General features: G+C 42.7%; 1 protein-coding gene across 3 annotated transcripts in view; it reads left to right on the top strand.

Annotated features, from left to right (window-relative positions):
• The first annotated feature begins 222 nt into the window (after positions 1-222).
• Positions 223-10,807, top strand: part of LOC306930373 (synaptotagmin-2-like) — a 55,868-nt gene continuing 45,283 nt past the window's right edge. The window contains exons 1-2 of one of the 3 annotated variants that reach the window (XM_079511309.1): positions 223-536; positions 3,044-3,180. The gene's annotated coding sequence lies outside the window, so the exon portion shown is untranslated. The remainder of the gene's footprint in view (positions 537-3,043; positions 3,181-10,807) is intronic. The other 2 variants (XM_079511306.1, XM_079511307.1) reach the window with 2 other exon arrangements.

Below are 10,807 nucleotides of genomic sequence, written 5' to 3'. Positions count from 1 at the left end.
TTGATACTGGGAGGAAAGTACTGGCCACAGTGGCCAGTAGCCGCAATTTGCAACTCTAGATTTTTTTATAATGGGATAATGGCAGGGCCGTTCAGTGATTTATGACGAGTGCTTCCAAACTCCAGCACGTGAAAAAGAATCACCTGCACAGAATTTCCTGACAGAAAGTAGCTCATAACATGTCTATGGGGGATTTTTATGAAAAACAAGCTCGGCAGATTGAAAGAGGATAATTCAAGCTTGGACTACAGCTGCAATGTTGGTGAGTTTAACGTTGTTTAAGACAAGCAGATCACAAACCAAATTGGATGAGTGGGGAGTCAATGGAGGGTATTGCAACTCTAGATTCATCCCATTGTAAACAAATCTAGAGTTGCAAATTGCGGCTAAGTGGCCAGCTATAGCCAGATGTATGGGGGATGGAGACGCCACTGGATGGCTCATCGTGAACTACAGAGAGAGCCGGATGCTCTATCTGAAGTTTGACCCTGGCATCACTTACACAACTGATGAAGTGAAATAAAAGACGGCTCAAGGTAGGAACTTTGTTTTATTCTTGCTATACTAGTGTGATTCAAGCTGGTGTACTATTGCTGTTATTTTGGGACTGAGTGGCAATGAAAGTACTGTTTCTGGCTCTGGAATGGAATGCTGATATGAATCTAGTTTTCTATGTTGTGACAGTATACCGTTGAAGGTATGCGAGTTGTTGCATGGCTCTTGATCACTTCAATAATCCTATGAATTAATTTGCTATTTACTTTTGGTTCGAGCTAGATATCACAAACTGTAAAGGTTGAGAACCACTGAGCTAAATGATAGGTTAGAAAACCAGGGGCCTATTTCACGAAACTTGGATTAGTGATTAAACTGCAGAGATTTAACAGATATCCTGGATACATTTTCATAAAACTGGTTAATCTTGCTAGATTCATTTAGCCAGTTAGCCTGGATATGTTGAGGCTTGATTTGGTTTCACGAATGCAATGCCACATTAGTTACCATGAAACTAATGCTGTGGATTTATCCTGCTCCACAGTCAATCTGATCACAAACCAATGATTTTTTCCACACATATTCAATTATGCCTTATTTGTATTAGTCTGCATTAAAACATCATATAGGTACACAAGCCATACAAAATCAAAGAACGCAAATATATAGGCTGCACAACCTCATCATGACAGTTTGTGAGCTTGTAGATCAGCTACTTTTGGTGAATGTTCCCCTAGAATAGGTTTGCTGTGGTGCAAGTTGTTAAGAAGAATCAAATAGGCCTACATCCCATTATTTAAAAAAATAGAAAATAAATAAAAGTGAAAACATTACTAAATGTTACCATTATACATGTTATACAACATATTACCATTGTAACATTTCACACACCAACGGCCAAGAAGTGCATCGCCCCAAGCCAAGATCGAACCCAGTCTGGGCAACAACCCCTTTCCCCAAAGGTACCTACCTCCCTCAGAGGAGGGAGTTATGGCCAAATATCACAACGCTACAATATCATTATGCTTACATTATTAACAATTCTGTTATATTTTTTATGATGATTTCATTATTAAGTCCTAAGTCCTCATAGTAAGTCTGTGGAATAGATTAGTAAAGATACTGAGATATACAGAAGGGGGTGCAACTAAAGGATGCTAACTGCCATAATACCCCACAAAGAAGAAGGATCAGTAAATCTGACAAAATAGGCTATTGTCTGAATGACCAGGTCAATAGTTCTGTGGTAGTGCCACAGTGTGAAGAGTAGGCCTATAGACTTTATGCACAATGTGGGAATGTTAAAGGAAAGTTAAAAGGATACAGAGAGGTGAGGCAATGCAGTACCTCTGAGTCACATGGTGGTGTTTTCTAATCATTGATAATGGACTGAGAAATGGCTGGTCGCTTCGCTACTGCGTCAAGGGTATAGGCGGCAGGCCACTGTACCTCTGATGGCAATGAAATGCTTCATCCCTCCAGGATCGAGCCTGCTTGGCATTTGCTTTAAAGGTTCTGGCGTGACTCCAAGGAGACGTAATCTGCCTAATGGTATAACTGGCAGTCAACCAATGTCCTGTTATTCTCCATCAAAATGCTTTAGCAGTGCTACTGTAAATCACCGTCCTAGCTCCAACATTGGATTTGCATATTCTTTTCTGTTCGTCTGACTCATTTTCACAACTCGCTCGCTCTTCTTTATGAAACCCTGTTTTGACTTGATGCTATTGTTGAACTCGCCTCAATCAGCTGGGTGCTAAGATAACATTCAAATGTATTTTTTGTCGGTAGAATGGTCTGCTTCATTATGATTAACAGTGGGTGAGGTTGAGGGTAATGCACAAATACGAGCCACTTACAGGGAATCCTTTCAGACGACCCTTCAGAAAGCCTGCAGCGGCTGTGTGACGTAACTCTCCCCAACTGTCCACAGTGGGAACTCAAGTAATCAATTGATTTCAGATAGCAGAATGGGACTCATTAAGTCAATTTAATTAAAACCATTGCAGTGAACTGTGGAAAGCAGACAGGAGATTAAACTAAATCAAGAAAAGTCTCGTTGCAGTTATGTTGCCCTTTTCTGCATACCGGTATCTATCTTATAACTTTAAATAATTGTGCAGTATAAAAATTAATCCTCATGAAAAATCTTGTGTTCTTGGCTACCGCTATAGAATCAGCATAGCTAAAATACATTGCATTATACTGCCCCTACCAGATCCTTCCACATATTGTAGGCTGATCCTTGCTAAGTTGCTAATGAGACAGCAGTGAGCAGTGTTTTCCTGTTCATCTCACTCCACCTTCTGCTGGTTTACATTATTCACCAGGTGCACGCTTTAAAATGAAAGGAGAACTGGATGCCTTTTTTATTTTGCTGCTGAGTCCGCTCGAGCGTCACAGCAACCGTCTGTCGACTTGCTGGAGAAACTTGGTCTCTCGTGTGCAGCCAGCCTGCACCTACACTGCAGCAAAGCAACACCATACAGAATGGTAACACCCATCATCTCCTCTCCTCTGCTCTCTTCTCTTTCCCTTCCTCTCTCAGTCTCGCATCCTGGCAGAAGTAGCTCAGGAGGTAGAGCGCCTGTCTGGGAAACAGAAGGTTCCCGGTTCGATCCCTGGCTCCTCCTGCCTGCGTATCAAGTGTCCTTGAGCAAGACACTAACTGATCCTGATGAGCAGGTTGGTGCCTTGCATCCACGACGTTTGTACTGCATTAACATGCAATGTGTAACGTGTATAAATGTTGCTGTGTGTGTGTGTGTGTGTGTGCGTGCGTGCGAGTGTGTGAGAACCGGTCCTCTCTCTCTCCTCTCCTCTCCCCTCCCCCTCTCCGCTACCCACTCTGCCTCTGACACCTCACTGTACTCTGGTCCCACATAGATGTTACACTGGTGGTGGGGTCTGTGTATGTGTGTGTGTGGTGGAGCAGGGGGTGCAGAGGACCCAAAACAGACGTTATGGGAGTCTCTGCATAGTGCTGGACTTGTCAGTCTGCACCGCCCCTTTCAGCACTCATCGATTCCCCCGCGCGCGCGCACACACACACACACACACACACACACACACACACACACACACACACACACACACACACACACACACACACATGCACACATGCACACATGCACGCACACATACTGTACACTACCACCACCACCACCACCTCCCTCCCCTGCATGTAAATATTTCAAAGCTCAGCATTCCCCTGTCTGTAGGAAAGGAGAGAGTGAGGGAGAGAGAGAGAGATAGAGAGAGCCTGAAGCACAAAAAAGAGGAGGAACGTGCAGTTCTTAATGCGCCACAGAAAATGCCCCCATCCCATCCCTCCCTTCCTCCCATCCCTCCCTCCTTTGCTCAATTGATGACAAGGAAGGTTTTTATGGAGTAGCTCCTCAACCAATGACGAAACAGTGCCGGGAAAATACAGCAGTGCAACTGCAGCCGAAGTCTGATGCCTTCCGCTGGTTACCAGTGTGTTTTTGAATGATAAAGTGCGCGTCTACTCTTCTCCTCTCTACCCAATCTGATTATCTCAGCATCTCGGGTCGGGAGACAACTCTTTTTCCTGAGTGTGTGTGTGAGCGTGTGTGAGTGTGTGGTCTTTCACAAAAGAGAGAGACCCCCAAGGGGTGCAACTGGGAGCTGCCAGCAAAAATATATGCATATTTTTACTAAGATTGTACTTTTTCTTCCTCCCCCCGTCGAGAGCGTTATCTTTCTCTGTTCTATACTTCAACTCAGTTTCTTATAGGAGTCAGTTCATCTCTGTGTGAGGTAAGCGGCTTTCTTTTCCTTGCCATAGCTCAATTGTCACCGGATGGCACAAAGGTAACAAGCCTCATTACACAGATACAGTATGTAAGTGGCAAGAGGTCAGCCACAAGACAAAGACGTTGTTGTTGTTGTTGTTGTTGTTGTTGTTGTTATTTGCCATTTCTCATTTAGTTATGCTGCAGAGGTACGGACTGGAACTTTTTCATCATTCAGGGGAGAGCAGGTCCCAGTGTGTAGCGTCATGCATTGCTGCGGCATTGTGTTACATAATAGTAGCAACTGTGCCTGAGTGTAGAACTTGAGACAGGATTGCTCTGACTGTAGTCATGGTATGAGAACATACCATTGACCGAATACAATCTATAGTAGGTCTGAAGAATAGTGGTGTATATTGATTAAACACTAAGCAAAGTATTAAGGCTATTTTGAATGCCTCTTGCTCTCACAAAAAAACACAAAAGAGTTGGGAGAAGGTGTGTGGGGGGGGGGGGGGGGGGGGGGGGGCGAGGGCGCAAATCTAAATGATTATACTTCATAAAATAGGATTGTCTTTTCACAAATGGACATCAATTGGATCCAACATTTTTCCCATGCATTTTAGTTGTGTGCGTTATGAAAGGTAGAACAGCCTTTTAATGCATTATTTAGATTAGGATGGCGTAAGCACCAGTTCACTGGAATACAGTAAATGCTCTGATGGGGTGCATGCAAGGTCAGATCTGCTGAGCTCAGCAAGAATGGAGCAGGCCTTCTGAGTCCGCAGAGCGCACTCTGTAGATTTAATGGAATTGAGTCATCCTATTACCAGTTAAAACCAAGCTCATAAAAATGAAGTGCGTCACCACCGTTTCCCTTAAATTGCAGTATATTGAAAATATTTATTAGAAATATATTAGTGTATTTAGTATTTACTATAATGATGAGTTGTTGCTGTATATAAAGACTTCTTGTCCTTGCGCATTTAAATCTTCTGCATTGTGGCAATTAAAGGTCACACATTACCTGGTTAACTGGACCTCAGTTGGTAAAATGTGGTGCATTCACTGCTTTTGCCATGCGCCTTCCTAGTAGCTACAGTAGTGCCCTATTTACCATAGTCTTATGGAAATACGCAGCAGAATGTGGGATAGAAAGCAATGTGGGATAGAATAGAAAGCAGCTGCATGCTGGTTTCCAGGGCCATGTGTGACACTGAAGGGCAAAAGTGATGCGTAGTTTGTGTAGTCCCGAGGGGTATTATGTGTAGACTACATGACTGGGATACTCCTCTGTACATACTGGCAAATGACTTCCTTTTGGCACAGAACAGTTCAGGGCAGAAATGTGTACTGTGTATACACTATATACACACATTCTACAAGGAACATGCCTTGGTGGTTTTGGTGCTGTAATGTATATTGCAGTAAACTGAAATAGACCTACTCCTACCTATTATATTAAACGGTATCAAATATATATCAAATATATAAGGCCTATGTGATATGACACATTATAAATCAGTTATTACTGTCATTGCCTCACCTTTCTGTTGTGTAAAAGGTAACAAAATTACTACTATGACTTTGTGTTGTTTTATTGTTGATTGTTTTGCTGTTTACATTGATCTGTAAAGCACTTTGGTACGATGAGAGTTGTTTTTATGTTCAATATAAATAAATATATCAAATATATATATTTGATTGGATTGGATTGGACCATGCTGAGCAGACAAATTGTCATCTTCCAAGGTAAAGTAGTCTCTCTGTAAGGTGCAATAGACCTTGATATGCTCTGTGAATGGTAATGAGCTAACTCTTACATTCACAAGATATCACATTTCATCAAGCTATTCTTCAAAGTCACAGATACATGACTTCTAAATATGAGTCATGTTGGATGTGTTGTAACGGTAAGACTTTCAGGCGACAATAGAATGTGTCCTTCTCTTCAAGATACATGCCTGAAGCACATCTGCTTGATGGCTCATGAAATAGGATTTTGTAGGCCCCCTGCAATCTCCTAGCTAAATTGGAAGTGGAGATCCTCTATTACAGCTTGTCAAGCGCATCCATGTGTATACACAACATGCCACGTTTATGGAACCAATTTACAATCATGTGTTTTATCGTGTTTTGGAGAATTGAGGTTGGTAGTGACACTGAATATATTTACTGTGTATTTAATAGTTTGACCTGGGGACAGTCAAGCTGGTAAAAAAAAATCCATCAGTCATCCTCAAATACACAACTGTTCTCTGCCTGAGAAAATAATGTTTTGGTGTATAGTGGATCGAATACGAGAGGGTAGTAGGAGAATGACAGTGTTTATGCATTGCTTGGGACCTCTCTCGTCTCCTTGCCTTAAGCTCAGATAAGTCCAACTAGATACCACAAGCTTAACTGCTGTTATAACTCATTCAACTCACTCTCTGTATGAGAACACAAATGCAGATATTTCTGGCCTACTAACCTATTGAACCGACCACCTCAGTGGTCTTGTGGTTAGAGTGTCCGCCTTGAGACTGGGAGGCCGGGGTTCGATCCTCGGCCGGGTCATACCAAAGACAAAAGAGCGACATACTACATACTAGCGACATACTAGCGTCATGTCCACGGGGTGTACTTGTACATCATGTCCATGGGGTGTACAGTACTTGAACATCATGCTGCCTCACGCTACAGAAACAGGAGATGGGCCTCTGCAAGGCTTACTTAACCTACTGAACACCATCACTAAGAAAACAGATTGTCCTGAATATTTTCACTTCATATATTAGTGGGGTTCTGATTAGCACTAATGTCAGCCAGTTAGATCAGTGAAAATTGTGTTAATCGCTCCAGTGAGTGTGACAGACTGACCTCTGCAGTCCCCAACGGTGGATCAATATTTTTCAGCAAATCAATTTGGAACGCTTCGGGGCAAATTAATACATTTGATGAGTGCCAGCGTCAGCTGAAACTTTGTTCATCTGAGCATGGATTTGTGCGCATGTGTGGATGAGTCATGAGTGTGTGTGTGTGTGTGTGTGTGTGTGTGTGTGTGTGTGTGTGTGTGTGTGTGTGTGTGTGTGACTATGCGTGTGTGTATTTGATTATGTGTATATAAAAAAAAGTAAAAAGTGTTGCACACTGTGTATACAGCCCCTCAATGTGTGTTTGGGTTAGATCAGACGCATGCGTTCATGCTTTGGAAAGCAATCATAGTCAATCACAATGGATTGGGGAATATAAAAAAATGACTAATACATGTTCCAGAGATAATGTGTACTGACAAAATCAGTAGTAGTAGAAAATCTAGTTTGAGTCTGAGACACAGAATTGCTATATGGAGGAGGATAAGATGTAAAATAAGAGAGAATAGTGCTCCCTACTGGTGAGAAACTGGTACTAGCATAGAATCCTCCATCTCTTTCCAGTCAGGCAGCATCTTTTAACAGTATATGTCCAGAAAAGGTGCTTCTCTGAGCACAGGTCGGGTAGGTTTTTGTGGGCTAGCAATGTTCGGAATTCAGTCATGACTATGGGCATAACGTGTACTACCGATGTGAGTGATATTTGGCTTCCTGGTAGCACTATAATAGGCCAACGTGAAAAGACTGGCATTTCTTCCTCTGCCTTTCATGATTTATGAGGCATTGTGTTCAAAATGAGCCACTCCTGCAGTAAAGTTTAGGTGCCAATCTTAGCCAATCACGATGGAATATGAAAAATCTGACCGTCTTGAACAAATTATATAGAGATAATGTGTACCGATTTGAGTAATGTTTGGACAACATCTGTAAGAGTTATAGCCAAAAATGTGGCTTGCTGGTGCCGATGTGAAAAATGTGGGCAACTGCTTTCACATTGACCGGTCCAACGAACGGTGCCGGAGATTAGCTGTTAACACCCCGATCGCCCAGGACGAAGTTCACCGTCCTTTCAATTAGTAACACCCAGGGCCAGCGCCCAGGACGAAGATTGATCAAAAAGACAGAGGTTATTGATATCAAAACCGATCGCATCGCTCCACAGCCTGGGAGCACCTGTTGCGCAACAGTCGATGTTGCGCAACAGTGGGACGTCATCGAAAATGTTCCCCCTCCCTGTTTAGCCGACGAGACCGAAAATCATCTAAATCACGTCTAATTCTAAGCAAAGATCATGTATTAGAGACAGCCCACGGCGGTCCCGTCGCTAGTCGCGGTAGTTTTAATCATACCTCCCGTTGTTGTCGATCGCCTCTAGAGTGTTTTGGCTACATCTAGCTGCTACAGCCACATCTGGGATAACATCCGGTCCATCGGTAAAAGTGCTCCGCTACTATTCTTTTGAAATTATGTTTTTATTTTCGTGTACAAGCATAATGAACAACTTTACATCATGTGATCAAGTGCATTACAATCGTGTATATATAAAGGTATATTTCCCATGTTCTCAATGGTGATCAAAGTTACAACATTTTCTTTTTTTTTTCTGGAAAAAAACAAAAAACAAACAAGAAAAACAAAAGACGAACATCTGGGCAGCTCTGAAGGGAAAGGGGGGAATGGAGACGCTTTCACAAACCTACGTTACACTTATTTGAAAACAAATACAGGGTCATACATTCAGCAAGATACAATAAAAGAAAGGAAAGGAGAATAAAAAATAAAAGTAGAGAGGCATAGGATGAGTGATAGCAACACAATACTTTGTTTTCCCTTATTCAGCAAAAGTCTGCTTGGACAGGTGCGATATATTCAGTCCATTTAGTCCAAATCCTGAAGAACTTTTCTTCCTGAGATCTGAGTGAGTATGTCAATTTTTCCATCTTGTATATATCATGAGTTATCTCGATCCATTCTTCTACTGGGGTGGTTGTGGTTGCAGCCACTTTCTAGTGATAGCCTTCTTGCTAGCCACCAGGAGGGTCAGAATGAATTTTTTATCGTTACTATCAAATAAGTCATATGGGAGGTTTCCTAGGTATAAGGTATCAAACTGAAAGGGGATGTTGATCCCAAACACTGCTTCTAAATGATCATGAATTTCCTTCCAATATGAATCTAGAACTGGGCATTCCCAAAACACGTGAAAATGGTTCGCTGCATTTTGATTGCATGATCTCCAGCAGTCTACTCCTGTACCAGTGCTCCGCTACTATAAATCGCCAGGCGCTATGATTTAATGGGGTGTTAACGGAACACCCCGGTACCCACGGTACTGACAGAAAGGCGGACACACACACACACACACACGCACGCACGCACGCACGCATGCGCGCGTGCGCTAACATTTATGCAGAGAAGATAGTGTGAATCTGATCCAATGCAGTGCTTTCCACCTGCAACAGCATCAGTATTAGTCTCTCTCTGCTTGGGCATTCAGAACACAGATATATTGATGAAGAACTGCTGAGAAAGGCTCTTCTTAATGAAGTCAGTATGTCTCCCGCTGTCCCAATAAGAGATTTGTGAATTTACTGAAGCAGAAAATTGAAGATGTCAACACTGACAGGCAGTCAGGCTCTGGTACTCTGTTTAGACATCCCCCCCCTTTAAACTAGAGTGTTTGGTATGACAATCTCACACTAATTGCTTAGAATTGTATTCCCCTCCATACATGCTACTGTATGTTACTCTTAAAGTGGAATTACCATCTCACCAAAGGCAGGGAGAACACCGCTTCATTGACAAGATTCAGAATTGGTTTTGAGGCTAAAGGAAAAAAGGAGAGGACATGTATAAACTGTGACATAAAAGGTTCAGATAATTAGTTACTGAGCTCATGTCCCAATTGTCTTACATCTTTCACAGTACTACAGTAGTTTGTCATGTTGCCCCAGATCTATAGAGTGGGGCAACGCATTACCTCTTGTAGGGGTGATGAATCATCTCTCTCTCTCTCTCTCTCTCTCTCTCGTTTGCCCTCATTTCTCACTCTCTTTATCTGTATTGCAGTCTATGTATCTCAGCAGTTTATCAGCTGTATGTCTCTATCTCATTCCTGTGATTTGTCTGTCTGTCTGTCTGTCTGTCTGTCTGTCTGTCTGTCTGTCTGTCTGTCTGTCTGTGTCTCTCTCTCTCTCTCTCTCACTCTCTCTCTCTGTCCATTCTTAAATGCACCAACATGCAGCTCTCCTCGGTCATGCTATTTTCGGTATCAGCAGGAGAAAAAAAGACTGTGCGTGCAACTATTTGAGTGTGTGACTGTACGAGCATGTGTTCTGAAGGAATGCATTTGCGTATCCGTATATGTGCATGTTGAGGGCGCAGCGAGGTGTGTGTGTGTGCAGTGTGCCTGTGTGCAGTGTGCATGAATGTGACGTGTGCGCGCGCATGTGTGTTGTGATTGTGAGGAAAAAGGATTTTAGCTGGCGCACCATGGGGGGAAAGAAAAAGCCTCTGAACATGAACCAAGTGCCTGCTTGACCTAATTTGAAGTGACCTAGAGTTGTACTCTAGACAGGACAGCTTAATGCAAGATGAATAGAAGTGGAGATAATAGACTCCATTCAAAGGGTGCTGGGATAGAGGGGAACTTGTCCCCCGACTTGTCCCCTGTCCCCCGTGGAAAATGTTTTAATGTTTGGT

This window comes from Electrona antarctica (assembly GCF_951216825.1).
Source record: "Electrona antarctica genome assembly, chromosome: 9".
Classification (NCBI taxonomy): Eukaryota; Metazoa; Chordata; class Actinopteri; order Myctophiformes; family Myctophidae; genus Electrona; species Electrona antarctica.
Note: the sequence above shows the minus strand (reverse complement) of the source record. Positions and strands in the feature narration are given on the sequence as shown.